The sequence below is a fragment of the Sinohyriopsis cumingii genome, chromosome 3, assembly GCF_028554795.1.
Source record: "Sinohyriopsis cumingii isolate HCF-2022 chromosome 3, ASM2855479v2, whole genome shotgun sequence".
Taxonomy (NCBI): domain Eukaryota; kingdom Metazoa; phylum Mollusca; class Bivalvia; order Unionida; family Unionidae; genus Sinohyriopsis; species Sinohyriopsis cumingii.
In genome coordinates, this window is record NC_142963.1 from 79,020,752 (window position 1) to 79,035,581 (window position 14,830).

Genomic DNA, 14,830 nt, shown 5'->3' on the forward strand with positions numbered 1-14,830 from the left:
GGCTTGAAAATCAAATTTTAGTGTTGTGGGGAGGAGGAGGACAGGTTTGAGGAGGTAACAGCAAGTTTAGTGTTGTGGGGAGGAGGAGGACTGGTGTGAGGAGGTAATAGCAAGAGGATTGGCTTTGCTATTCTGATACTTTTCTGATTAGGTTTATCCAGCCTCTGACACGTCTGCACATGTACAAATGTTGATCGCTATGAAGTTTTATTTTGATACTGGGTGGTGTGAGGGGATATTGATTATGAAGTTTTATTTTAATGCTGGGTGGTGAGAGGGGATATTGATTACGAAGTTTTAATTTGATACTGGGTGGTGAAAGGGGATATTGATTATGAAGTTTTAATTTGATACTGGTTGGTGAGAGGGGATATCCTTGACCCTGGCTGTACTTGAAAACTGTGTAATGCCACTGGGTGAACTGCATCAAATTAAATAAAAAATACCTGTAGATCAATATTGTATGAATTCATTATAAAATGGTGTTGGTTATATGGTCACTATCCCAATACAACTGTTTTGCAGGTCATAAAGGCATGTTCCTTATTATACCTTACATAACTTAACAGTTATACTATTAATGGTAGAGTGGTCCCTCCCTACAAAACCTTCACAGTATATCACTGCCCCTCATAAACTGTCATATGGTTGTGGATCCCAATTATTTTATGTCAGGCAGTTTTTTCTCTGCTTGTTCATTTGCATATCTATTCCTTTAAACCAGCATTGTTCATTTTTTAAAATAAAAAATAAACTTCTCAGTGACTTAACTAAGATTTATAAGTATTTTGTAAAAATTTCAATACAACTGGATGATAAATGTTCACACTATAAAGAGATGAATCTGTATGTGGTATATAGGAACATTTCTCCTTTCCATACCTGTGTGGGCTGAAAATATTCTCTGGCCACCTGATTATGTGCCAATTAACACCTAGCTGGCGATCAAACTGATAAATAGTTTACTGCAACGTCTATTATCCAACAGTTGATGTCAATTTATTTCAGTATACATTCTAGTTCTTATTTATTCTGAACCATTGATTAAGTTAATAGGGTTTTACTGCATTAAATACACTAATATTTTGTTTTTAAGCCAGTTTTTATGACACAACCTAACTGAAACATACCTCAGTATAGGGTGACCTAAGTTAAAATGTAGGTCACTTTTCTGGCTTGCATGAACATTATAAAGAAGGTTAATTCATACCTATATAATAATTAAAAGTCTAATAAATGAAAGGCATACTGGCAATTAAAGAAAAACAAAACAAAACAGAGGAACAGCAAATATACTAAAACAAAAAACTGTTCCATACTTGAAGCCACTGCTCTTACATGGGTCACCCTATGATATCTCTGAAAAGGGGAACCAGTACATAGTGGGTTGTTTTAACAAACCTTAAGATCAGTATTGAATTGGACTTAAACTGAGACAGTGCAACTCTCAAATCACATATGTACAGGCTGAGAGAACTGACCTCAGCAGTGGATACAATTAAAACAACATAATGCATAACACTAGTTTAAATAATACATACCCATATCAAGGCTATGCTATGTGCAAATACTAGGCCTGGGTAGAGAGCTGATATATAATCTCCTCCATTCACAAATGATGACTACACCACGATAAATGTAAATGCAAGCTTAGCAGTCTCCAAATAGACAACATAATTTCAATTTCTCTCCGCTCCATATACTTTAGTCCTTTTTTCCCTGCATTTTCTCCCTTTAAATAACTAGACCAAAGATGGGATTTCAAAGAAAATATTTTAAAAAGGAAAAGAAAAAAAATATACACAAAAAGAAATTGACAATATGGTCTGTCATACACTTAGGTAATTTCAAAGTGCACACTCATGTTGTTTTCAGAAATGCACTCCAGGAATAAATGATCAGTTATCAGAAGGAACGTGGAAACTGAGACAATGAGTAAATTTTATCCTTTGCTAAAATATGCTGTACTAGGTAAATCAGTGGCAGTACTGTATTGTAAAGACAGGTATTCACAGTTATCTTTCATATACATTGCTGATATTGGACCTTATCCAAGCTTGAAATATTCACCGTTATTCTCCACGACTCAATCAAAAATTTCTAATGATATCATATATTACTAAATATTGACTTTGAGGAATAAGACTCTCCTGGTAATCCACAGAACTGTCAACACCTTGCAATACTTTATACAAAAGTCCCATATATTTCAGTCCCACTGTTACTTTGATGGCACTTGTAATACACAGTAAATACACAAACAAAGCAAATATTGATTGTCATTAGTCTATAGAACCAACAATAATTTGTGCAATGAAGATGCACAATGAGGCCTAACAACATGAAGAAAGACAGCTAACACTAATCAAGAAAGGCAAACAAGATGCTGGGCAAGACCATATATAAACCAGTACTAATGACAAGACCCAATCATATAACATTGTTAACATCAATTTGTTCATGCACAATAGAGGTAATTTTCTATTCTAAAACAGAAGTGCAATTTTTATGCCTACGTCTAGAACAATCTCATTAGTAGTTAGTGGAAAACTTAGGATGACTGATTAAATGACTGTTGTCTCACAGCAAATCAGCACCCAAATTACTAGTGTAACATAGAGGCAATCAGAGCAAAGTGCCATGTCATGTCCAGACACACATCATGGCAGCTGACCCGAGCTGGTCTAGGTAGGAGCATGTTTACAACTGATCCATCCTAACTCATCAAGTATTCATTTAAACCAATGTCCAAAAGTTTGAAACTGTTAGAAATGGTTTATGTCCTACCATGCTCTCTAGTGGTTCAAAAGAGAGTCCCTTGTAGTGGTTTCCTTTAGAAAAAGTGTCTAAAACATGATTACTCTGGGAGGGATGCCAGTCCATAACAGGATAACATTTTTGGCCACAATGAACACCTCGTAGTTGGTGGTAGCCATTTACATATTTATCTCTTGTTACAGTGCATGACAACTGAGTCAATACCAATAATGTTTTTAGCCAACCATGGGATAAAACCTCATAATTTCTGTTCTGATGGCATTTTCTAATAGAGGCATATGCATGCCCTCATTTTTTATTGAAAGTGCCCTGATTATGGCAAAATAGAAATGCCACCTTGAGTCTTGTCCCTGCAGGGTTACAAATAGGTCAGAGGCCAATCAAACACTAATGTAACTAAATAATGATACCACTCTAGTGGCCTAGTGTTTTGAGCATTAGCTTCGGATGCATGAGGTCACGGGTTCGAACCATGGTTGAGTTATAGCAAAGACTTGAATTTAAATAGTTAAGGGAAATATGGAAAGTCAAAATCACATTTTTATCTGTTCTTCTACATTCATTTTACTCTAATCACGGTCAACTGGTCCACACTGCAAGCATATATTATAAACACTGAGCTAACTAAGGGACCGCAAAAATATATTCTTGGTGACTACTATATTTTCAGTTGAAGCTGGTATCTATGTTTGACCTAATCCTCAAAGGGTATCATGAAGAACAGCAGTGAATGTCACTCTCAATCCTGCACTTTAAGGGCAAATACTTAGGTCAAAGGTCAAATGATTGCAAAAACCACTATTTAATTTTGACACAAGTGCTATTCAAATTAATTGCAGGGTGTTTACTAGTTAACCTGAAAATTCTTGCCAACAGGAGCACACCCTGAAAAGTTGACAATATACAGATTGGTATAGAAGAAAATGCTAGTTGCTCAAGCCTGAAAATTAGGCCAGAGTGACCTATTTTGGGTAAGGCTGAACTACTATCATTGAGATGCATCTACAAATTTTTCTGAAGGGCAGTAAAATAGTGTCCAATATACTACATGTATAACAAACAGACACGAAAATTAAAATTAGGTTATAACAGCCTAATTTTTGTATGGTTGAGTTACATTCTTAGAGATGCCTCCACACACCAAGTTTTGTGAGCAAAGCTGAAATAGGGTAAAAAATGTTGTGAATGAAATAAACAGATAGCAAAAATTATGTGACCAGACCAATTGAGTTTTGGTATGGGGTAGTTACTCTTGCTAAAATGCATCTACATACAAACTGTCATCAGTGAGGTGAAATAGGATCCAAGATATTGAGGGTATAATGAATTGCTGAAAATTCATACATCATGCATGCTGATAATAGGTTACACTGACCTAGTTCTGGTATGGTTGTTTTTGTTATAGGGTTTAATGCCATTTTTCAGTACAAGATAAGCCAGTCATGGCAGCCAGTATAAATAGTGGAGGAAGAACCCGGGAAAGAACCACTGACCCACATGAAGCTACTGGCATGCTTTCTCACATACCCACATTGACCAAACCTGAGACTTGAACCCACCCAGACAGAGGTGAGATGGCAGTGATCCATAATGGTGAGCATTTTAGACCACTCAGCCACTTGGGGCCCTGTTGGTATGGTAAAGTTAGTTTTATTGACATGTACCTACATACAAATTTTCCTGAATGCTGGTGAAATAGTGCCCATAATATTTAGGGTGTAATGAACAACTGGAATATTAAGTGATGACACTGTGAAAATTAGGTCAAACATACATGTACCTAGTTTTGGTATGGCTGAGTTAATTTCATTCAGATGTGCCCACAAAACAATTTTCATGTGTGAAGGTGAAAAAGGATCCAAATTATTGTGGATGCAACTAAAAATGCCAAAGTTACTTAAGCATACAAATTAGGTCAATGTGACCTATTTTTGGTATGGCTGACTTGTGCTTCCTAAGTTGCATTACATAGCCAATTTTACTAAGTTTCAGTGAAGCAGGGTCTGAGATAGTGAAGCAGAAATAAAATACTTATAGGGTAACAAATGAACAAACTGGCAAAACACTATATCCACTCCCACCTTCAATGGCAAGCAAACAATAATGTCACAGGTGAAACACAACGCCAGGATTTGCCTATAAGTATCCCATATAGTACTAAAAATATAAGGGGCCCCGAGTGGCCGAGTGGTCTAAAGCGCTCTCTGTTACGGATCACTGCCATCTCACCTCTGTCTGCGTGGGTTCGAGTCTCGGATTCGGTCAATGTGGGTATGTGAGAAAACTTGCCAGCAGCTTCTCGTGGGTCGGTGGTTCTTTCTGGGGTTTTTCTGGGTTCTTCCTCCACCATTAATACTGGCCGCCATGTATAGCCTATCATGTGCTGAAAAATGGCGTTAAACACCACAACAACAACAACTAAAAATATATTGTAAGCATCAGCTGGGGCTAACTGATAACAAAGGATGTCAATAGTCAATGTCTTCCGCCTTTATTATTCTGAAAATTATGTAAATTCTGGAAATTTTTCTTAATGTTTCTTCACTCATACAAACCACCTGCTCTGGTGGTCTAAATGGTTAGAGCATTCGTCTTGGAAATGGGAGGTTGTATATTTGAATCCCAGCCAAGTCTTACCAAAGACTTATATTACTAGCAGTTGCCTTGCTTGGCACTCAGCATTAAAAGGTTAGTGTTAGGACTGGTCAGCCTGGTGTCAGGATAATGTAACTGGATAGAACATGATGCCCCAGTGCTAGACATCACAATAAACTGCCATACTGCAGACATTGTAGTGACATAACTGAAAAATTGTTAAAGCTATTCTCGACTTTTCAGTGAATTTGTTCCTTACATCCTCTCCTGTCCTTGTCTTAATCTGTCCCTTGTGATTCTCAAAATATTCAAAATTTAGCTTTGAAGAGGTATCTCCCTACTTTATGTTTCTGCATTCTTCATACCATCTCCATACCCCACAGTGCAACATATTTTCAAACCATAAAGGCTTTGATAAGGTTGATGGTGTGTTAGGGCATAACAGCAAGGATTCAAAGTTTACAAGCGACCAGTACAGTATAAGCCTGCTATAGCATCCTCTGTTATAACATGAATTCGGATATAACATGGTCAGGGTGTGGCTCCCAAAAATTTTATATACATGTATTTTTCTCATACATGAAGAAAAAATCTTTAAAGTATGAAAAAAAAAAAAAAAGTTTTTGTATCATTTTGGGGAAGAGATCACTTATGAATAATACAAGGTGATTGTGGCATGGCTTCTGAAATTTTATATGTATTTTTCTCATGATGAAAAAAATGTTTTGTCTTCTTAAAAGTACGAAAAATAATGTATCAAAGGTTTATTCATAAACTGCGATTTTTTTCTCCCTTATTGGCAGCAAAATATACCATCTGGCAATTCTTTTATTGGAGACATTGTTGGCTGTTTAAACCTGTATATACAACCACTGTTTTTTGAGTGGAGAAATTCACAGGAGGCATGAAAGGAAGCCACAAACTTGATATAAAATGCACTGAAAGTTATCTATTGTTACATAAACAATTTTTTTTTGTCCATATTGACAAACTATCATAACAGTGCATTGTTATATCATAATCTGCTTATTTTAACATCAAGCACGAGTACTTATGTTTTGAGATATCTGCTTTTTTGTTGTTGATATTTCTGGTAGCAGAGATCAATCGGACAAGGCATTATCTTGTAATCTTTCTTTTGTCAGATTTTCGGCTGCTTGCTAGTAATTAATATAGTTATATAGAATGACATTTGTAAGTGGATGCTAAGTAAAATTCCTCTTCTTTTCACTCAGAATTAAATTCTTCAGAACACTCACATTTTCTGTGCTAATCCTTGTCATCAGACCAGAACACCTGTGTCTCTATCATCCGTTGACCCTTTGTTAAATTTCTGATGCATGGTCTTACTTGTTGGTCTATTCAATAGGCAGGGAGGAACAGTAACTACAATCGACCAAATGATAGCCAATTCCTTTTAAAAAAATGTAACCAGATAAAATAGTTTGCTGAAATTTCAAGGAAAACAGGTTACCTCTGAAGCACTGATTGTTATGAAAACGTACTAAGCAAATGGAAAAAAAATCAGTCTCAATTATGCAATACAATTATTTTTGATGTTGCTGCCACAATAAGAAATGGGCATTTGTTTAGTTCTCCAAAGATTTCCCTCAGCAGCCAGTGACTTCAATAACGCATGCACCCTTCATCAAAGAAAGCCAACTACAATCTTCAATAAAAACAAAAAACTTTTCTTCAAAGGAAGTCAATACCAAACAAACATAAAGGCAATAGAATCTGAAGGATGTTTTCATTTTCCAATGTGAAAGTTTCCTTTTTGCAAGGAAAAAGTTTATGCTTACGAATGCTACCAATGGCAGCTTAAAAGCAAACTAACTTTTACCGATTTGGGACGTACTGAAAAGTAAATGTGCTTCATCATTTTGTTACATGATTGTGCTATGTTTTTCTGCTGAATTCAGACCTATATGACCTGTGACAAAATTAATTTTTTAAATCTCTATGTGCATATTTTTGACGGAATTACTTGCATTGTGGATTCAATGTATATGATGAGATTTGCTATTCATGCTATACATTAGACATATATATATATATATATATATATATATATATATATATATATATATATATATATATATATATATATATATATATAAACAGTATACACATATATGTACCAATATGTCTCTAAATAAAGTAAAATATTATATATGCCTTCTCTGTTTTCACTACAGGTGTATTTCCCATTTAATATGCATCGATTTAAGATGGTAACTGTGAAAATGAAGCACGTGTTTACCAGCCACATTTATTAATTTATTACCACCACCACCCACCCCCCTTTGCAAATTTTTTGAGGTACGTGCATCATTTTCTTCAGCTAACTGACCTGGTTGCTTATAACACAGTTCAGTCTATAACACAATCGGGTTCTATGGCTCCCAACTACTGTGTTACAGCAGGGTCACACTGTATTTATAGCCTTAGCAGTTTTGGGGGTATATGATAACAGGTTTTTTATATAGCTTATATAGACTATGTGTGTGTGTGTGCACGTGTGTGTGTGCGTGTGTGTGTGTGTGTCAAATGGTTTTGTATGATATGCTATCAAAGTCTGAGAGAAATCAAGTTGCTTTGAGTTAAGTAGTTTTTAGTCATGTCTCTGTTGTTGTTTGATTTTAAAACAACTCACTCAGGCACAGTAGAAAACAACTCTCTCAGGCACAGTAGAAAACAAGGGTTTAATCCCTTTAAAAGAGGTTCTAAGCACGTGGACACCATAACTGAGACAGCCAGAATGAGGTAAGGAAAGTAAGAAAGTAAGATAATTGATCAAAATATTATAAGACCCATGTGTACTTATTTTCCCCGATTTTTTTCTTATTCACATTTTTCAGATAGCCCAGATTTTACAGTATCACTAAACACTGCCATCTGAACATGATGTAAGTTACAAGCAAATATATTGGACCTTTCCCTTTCCAATACCAATGATATCATCACTTTTACATGTGATTATCGAATACTCCATTACGTAATCCGTTTAGTAACAGATCTTTGCAAAGGCAACACTGCCATTAATATAAAACTGATACTACTATTTATACCTAGTAGCCCCCTTTGCATGACGAGGTGCCCATGAGATGGAGAAAAAATTAGTCTCAAAGGAAATTAATAACATTAGGAAAAGTCACTTCAGTACAGGAAATGAGGATCAAACCAAAGTCTACAGTAGTATGAAGTGAGCACTGTCAATGCCCAAGCTTGACCTTTGCACATGAAATTACTGCATGCAGTGAAATGTGCCCTAATGGACATTTCATATCAAGGACACCTTCCCATAAAGGATGCCATTTATGAATCACTTGTCTTAATTTCTTTATAAATTACACTTCTTTATAAAATACCATCTACACTTGCTTATAAGTCAGTTCCAACTGCAAAATTCACAGACCCAGATCTGTCATCACTGAATGCATCAGCAGATAAGGGTCCATGCAGTATGTTAGAACTAACCAGTAGAAGAAACAACAAAAAACCTGATCTGCCAGTGCATTATGCAACGGCAGATCAAGGTCTGTGTTTTTAGCAGTTGGACCTGACATATAAGTGAGTAAAGATGGTACACATGTCTCTGAAAGGCAAAATATTATGGTCTCTCAGGTGTCCTTAAGGCAGGTTTCAATGTGCTAGTATCTCTTTAAGAACTACAATCAAACATTACCATAAGCATGATTTGGCCAATGATCTGGCTGAATCCATTTCTTTCTTTCTCTCCTTGGAGAATTCTTGTTGGACGACTCCCCTGCATCTTGGAATACACCTATTTCTGAAGATGTCACAACTGAATTATGTAATCCTAAAGCACCATATTTGGAGGAAAAATTCTTGCTCAGTCTAGGTATATCACCATCCAGCTTGGAGTATTTTGCAATATTTGTCATGTGATCTGCTTGAATGTGGGAATCAATAGGAGACTCAATAGTTCTGTCAATGTGAGGTCCATATTTAACAATACTGTCACCTGTTTGAGGAGCAGTGAAAAAATGGATGGGTGTCCTGGGCATTTTTAAACTCCATTTCTTCCTAATTTTCGTGCCAAAATGTAAACGTTCAGTCTGCACAAGGTCACTTTTCATATTACTTTGAGGTGAAGACTGTATCTGACCCATTTTGATATTACTTTTGAGTTCTGACTGTATATGATCAATTTTTGAATTACTTTGGGTTTTTTTTGGTGATAAATTTCTCTGCATGTAATCATTTTCATTATAGTATTGAAGACAATTCCTGACAGAATTACTTGACCTTTGGTCATAAGCATAGAAAGGCCCATGATATCCCCTGTTATAATAATAATCTTCCGGTTGAATGTAAGTCTTAACTCCTGCTGGAAAATTTGTGTTCTCTATGGATGGAAATAATGGTTGCCTTGGATGCTGAACCTGCCTCTCTGTAACTGCATGTGATTCTCTGTTCAAATTAAGGGTAGCTGGTTCTGGTTGAGAACGGTTGATACCCAGCTTGGGCAAAAACTGGTGCTGTCTAGTGTTATCATCTTTGTCATCTTCTTCAGTAGACTGATCCACAGCTGGGTCACCTCCGATAGACTGGTACCAGCGTTTTCTCTTCCTCTGAAGTACTCTGTTTTGCTGTGCCAAAATTTCAGCCCAGCGGACATGACCAACACCCATGTTGGTTGCCATTTAATACACAGATAATTGCAGTTCTACTAACAATGAATGCCAAAAGTTTCTACTTACCATGTATGCTGTCAATGCATTAAATTTGATAATAACCCTCAATACACACAAAACTTAATCAAACATCTGTGTGTAAAATGTATGACGTTAAGTGTAGAAATGTAACTTCATGAAGTTTCTGATTATTCCAAATAAACTGAAGTTGTTTTGTATACCTATATCATACTTTTGTTTCATTCACTATTTACACATTTTTTTCCTGTACCAAAAACCTTTCATGTTAAATTTTTAAAATTAATATTTTTTTTAGCTGACAGCACATTTGAAACTTTGCTGATTGAAAACTTTTCAGGATCCACTTCTATGGTACTGTCATTTTTCTATATGTTTAAAGTTTAGCACAAATCGAGTTGCAAAAACATGCCTTCTTCCTCAACGGGCTTTTGAAAGTGAAATCCAATGAAAAATGATTATGGAAGTGTTACACACAATACTTTATACTTATGTAGTCTCCAAACATTATGCAAACAATCAGAATTTTTTTCCCCCAATTAAATAAAGCACAAATATGAATATTTCTTCTCCATAGAAGAGATCTGTAAACGATATCTGATGGAATCAAATGACACTTTCTGATAACTGATTTCAGCTACAGTCTTGATTCCTTCAGACATCTATCTTCTACACACGTATTTAGGCTTTCTATCAAGCTGACATATTGAATGTAATCAACAATTTAGTTATTGGTACCCTTTCCTTTTCAAGTTCCATTATTTCAAACATTGTAAGCGGTGTTCAATTTCAGAATGTCAGTCAGTTACATAGGGGCAGTGTAAACCAATATTTGATATGCTGTAGTGCTAATCAGATCATTCATTTCACCTGTCTTATCAAAGTCTGTCTGTTTTCTACATACTTTGATAATAGGGCTTTTACCTAGTACACAAATGTTTTCCATTCTTTGAGAACACTGAATGACTAATGAAGAATGGAAATGAGATTTGGTACTGTTTTTGTGAAGTGAACTGTTATATTACCATACTAATCAACTTATATCCAGTCAAATGTAAAATTAAAGACCCCTACTGCAACACTTAGATACTCCTTGACTGGAAAAGTTTACCTTAATAGATATAGTGTTCCTGTATACACCAAGTAGTGAAATGCATAGACTTAAATATGCCAAAAATATACTACAGGTCTGGCTCTCTGCTGTCCACAACTGGATATGTCTTGCATTTGGATAAATATGATGAAATAGCCAAAAGAAGATATCTCTTTAGATGTCAAAGTGTGTATCACTGGTACCTCCCTAATCATCTTTAGGTCTTATAAAAACCTAGGATGACAGCAATGATGGAGATTATGATTATATTACCACATATACTCACATATGAATCGAGTCCAAAAATGTGCCAGTAGAACAGGTTCTAAGTTGTTTGTTCTGCTGATTATTAACAAGCTGTATAAACCCAGATCTGCCAGCACATTAAGTGCCCAAGGATCTGGGTCTGTGCAGCTTGCAGTTCAACTTGACATATAAGCGAGCATAAACAGTAAATAACTATGTTTGTACAAGTGATCGTATAGACTATTATTCCAACACAAGGAATATGCATGCACTGTCATTTTGGCATATATTGATAAAATTGAAAATTTACCAAACGAATCATATGAAAGGTCATATCATGTATACTTAGTTATTAGTCAGGTCGAGCTGCAAATACCACAGATCCAGATCTGCCATCAAACAATGCACTGGTAGATCAAGATCTATTTTGTTTGTTCTGGTGATTACTGCTAGCAAACTGCACAGACCCAGATCTGCTGATGCATATGTTATGGCAGATATGGATTTTATGCAGTTGGATCAGACTTGTATGTGTAAATATACAGTAGATTCTTAAGCAGTTTGCACAGATCTCAAACCATATAAACTGGTTCCCTTTGCATCTCCAAAATTCAAAAATGCATCTTCATCATTTACTACACTGTTTAACATCATTCTGTTGTGTGAATTTGTTAACAGTTCCAAGCCTGAGCTTTATGGCAATAGCAAAATCAGCAGACAAATGTCACTCAGTATATTCATTCAAGGCACCTATGTAAATAATGAGTTTGAAAGGCAGCAAATGAATACAGTTATCATGGAAATATTTTGGCACGAGTTCATCTGCACTACAAAACAAGACCTGAAATAAAGTATGCAAACATGTACACATGTGCGTACACACACACTACCCCAGGACAAGCTCAAGGTGATGACGATTAGGGTTAGGCATAGTGTCTGTAACACACTGGGTTTGGACATGCAAAAAAAAATCCTCCCAGATTTCAGTGCATGGAACAACAGCCTAAAGAGGCTGTTGCTTATACCTCCATAAATATCCCCTCATTATATCAGCCTTTTGTTTCTTGGATGACTGACTGCCACCAAACCTACCCATAACCCACAAAAACAATACATTTTTAATTAAAGCATTTACAAAACTCCCATTAGTAGAGATCTGGGAGGAGTTTACATCTGGTTAAATATAGTAGGACCTGGTCATATAGCAGCAGTTAGAAAAGTAGTACAGTGTATTTTCAACATATGAATACCACTGTAAACTGTGCATTACGTTTGGTTATGGTGTTTTGCAGCATAGCAACACAAATTAGTACTCAGTAGAATAAAATACCTTGACCAAGGACACACCACAGTAGCCAACCAGATTTATTTGATGGTAGGACTTGAACCTGCACCCTTTTGGACTTCAGATTCACATGTTAACCACTGCACCACCACAGCTCCTCAACTGTGTAAAATAATGTGCAGCAAAATATGTGCTGCACAGGCAGATTTGCCAAAGCACACATCTACAGACAGATCTGCCATTACATTAACTTAATGACACAGATCTACTAGAGCATAATTCTACACAGATATACCAATGCATAATTATAAAGACACAGACCTACTACTGCATAATTCTACACAGATCTACCAACGCATAATTTTAATGACACAGATCTACCACAGCATAATTCTACACAGATATCCCAATGCATAATTATATAGACACAGATCTACTGCTGCATAATTCTACACAGGTCTACCATTACATAAATCTAATGACAGATCTACTACTCTATAATTCTACACAGATCTCCCATTGCATAATTCTAATGACAGATCTCCTACTGCATAATTCTACACAAATCTACCATTACATAATTCTAATGACAGATCTACTACTGCATAATTCTACACAGATATACCAATGCATAATTCTAATGAAACAGATCTACAGCATAATTCTGCACAGATCTACCATTACATAATTCTAATGACAGATCTATTACTGCATAATTCTACACAGATATACCAATGCATAATTCTAATGAAACAGATCTACAGCATAATTCTACACAAATCTACCATTACATAATTCTAATGACAGATCTACTACTGCATAATTCTACACAGATATACCAATGCATAATTCTAATGAAACAGATCTACATCATAATTCTACACAGATCTACCATTACATAACCTAATGACAGATCTACTACTGCATAATTCTACACAGATATACCAATGCATAATTCTAATGACACAGATCTATTGCATAATTCTACACAGATCAACCATTACATAATTCTAATGACAGATCTACTACTGCACAATTCAACACAGATCTACCACAATTATGTGGACACAGATCTACTACTTCATAATAATACACAGATCTACCACTGCATAATTCTATGGTATGACTCAGTAGGGGTTTGAACCTGCGACCTCCTGCATACAAAACGGATGCTCTAACCACTAGGCCACCAGAGCAGACTTATATAAAAGTTTTACTAACAGCTACCTTGCTAGGCGCTCCGCAATAAGACGTTAGTGTTAGCACTGGTCTGCCTAGAGTCAGGACAATGTGACTGGGTGGGACATCATGCTACATGTCGGCGCCATGATGTCCCAGTGCTAGACATCACTATAAAACTGCCACTGCAGACATCATAGTGATATGACTGAAAAATTGTTAAAGCTACATTAAAAATCCAAAGCGCACACACACACACACACACACATACATATAATTCTATTGACATACAGATCTACAACTGCATAATTCTACACAGATCTATCATTACATAATTCTATTGACACACAGATCTATCATTGCATAATTCTATTGACACACAGATCTACTACTGCATAATTCTACAAAGATCTGCCATTGTACACTTCTACAGACATTGATCTGACATTGCTTAGTTCTACAGATGACAAGACTCTATGCTAAATACTCAAAACAGAACAAATAGTGCATACCCTGCTCCACATCGGTCTGATATCTTGCTACCTACTTCTTAATCCTGTAATAAAATGGTTTATGAAGTGGTTTGCCTGAACATCATTTGACCACTTGACCAATCCATTTTCAGCCTGCACCATTTTACCAATTTCTGTTGCAGAAAATTGATTTGATCTCAACAGATGAGTCATACTGAAATTTTTTACTTTTTTTGTGTATCATTTTCAACCTGTGCAAATTTTATGATGTTTAAGATATTCATTTATCTATCATGTTTTTACATAAATTTTATTACTAAATTTACAATGCCATTCTATCAAATTCCATTTTATACATGGCATATCCACAAACAAAATACCAGTATTAGTGCTATTTGAAAAAATTTTTTTTTAGTAAAGTACAAAAATTATACATAAGAAAATAATGTTAAACAACTTTAAGGGGTGGAAAATACACTTTCCATAAATTTCTGTTTTGAAA

The 14,830-nt window shown here is 35.7% G+C and overlaps 1 protein-coding gene across 2 annotated transcripts in view; it reads right to left on the reverse strand.

The window, feature by feature from the left end:
* The window catches only part of LOC149803166 (katanin-interacting protein-like), a 225,754-nt gene that overhangs the window by 83,952 nt on the left and 126,972 nt on the right, over nt 1-14,830 (reverse strand). The gene's annotated exons all lie outside the window — the stretch shown is intronic.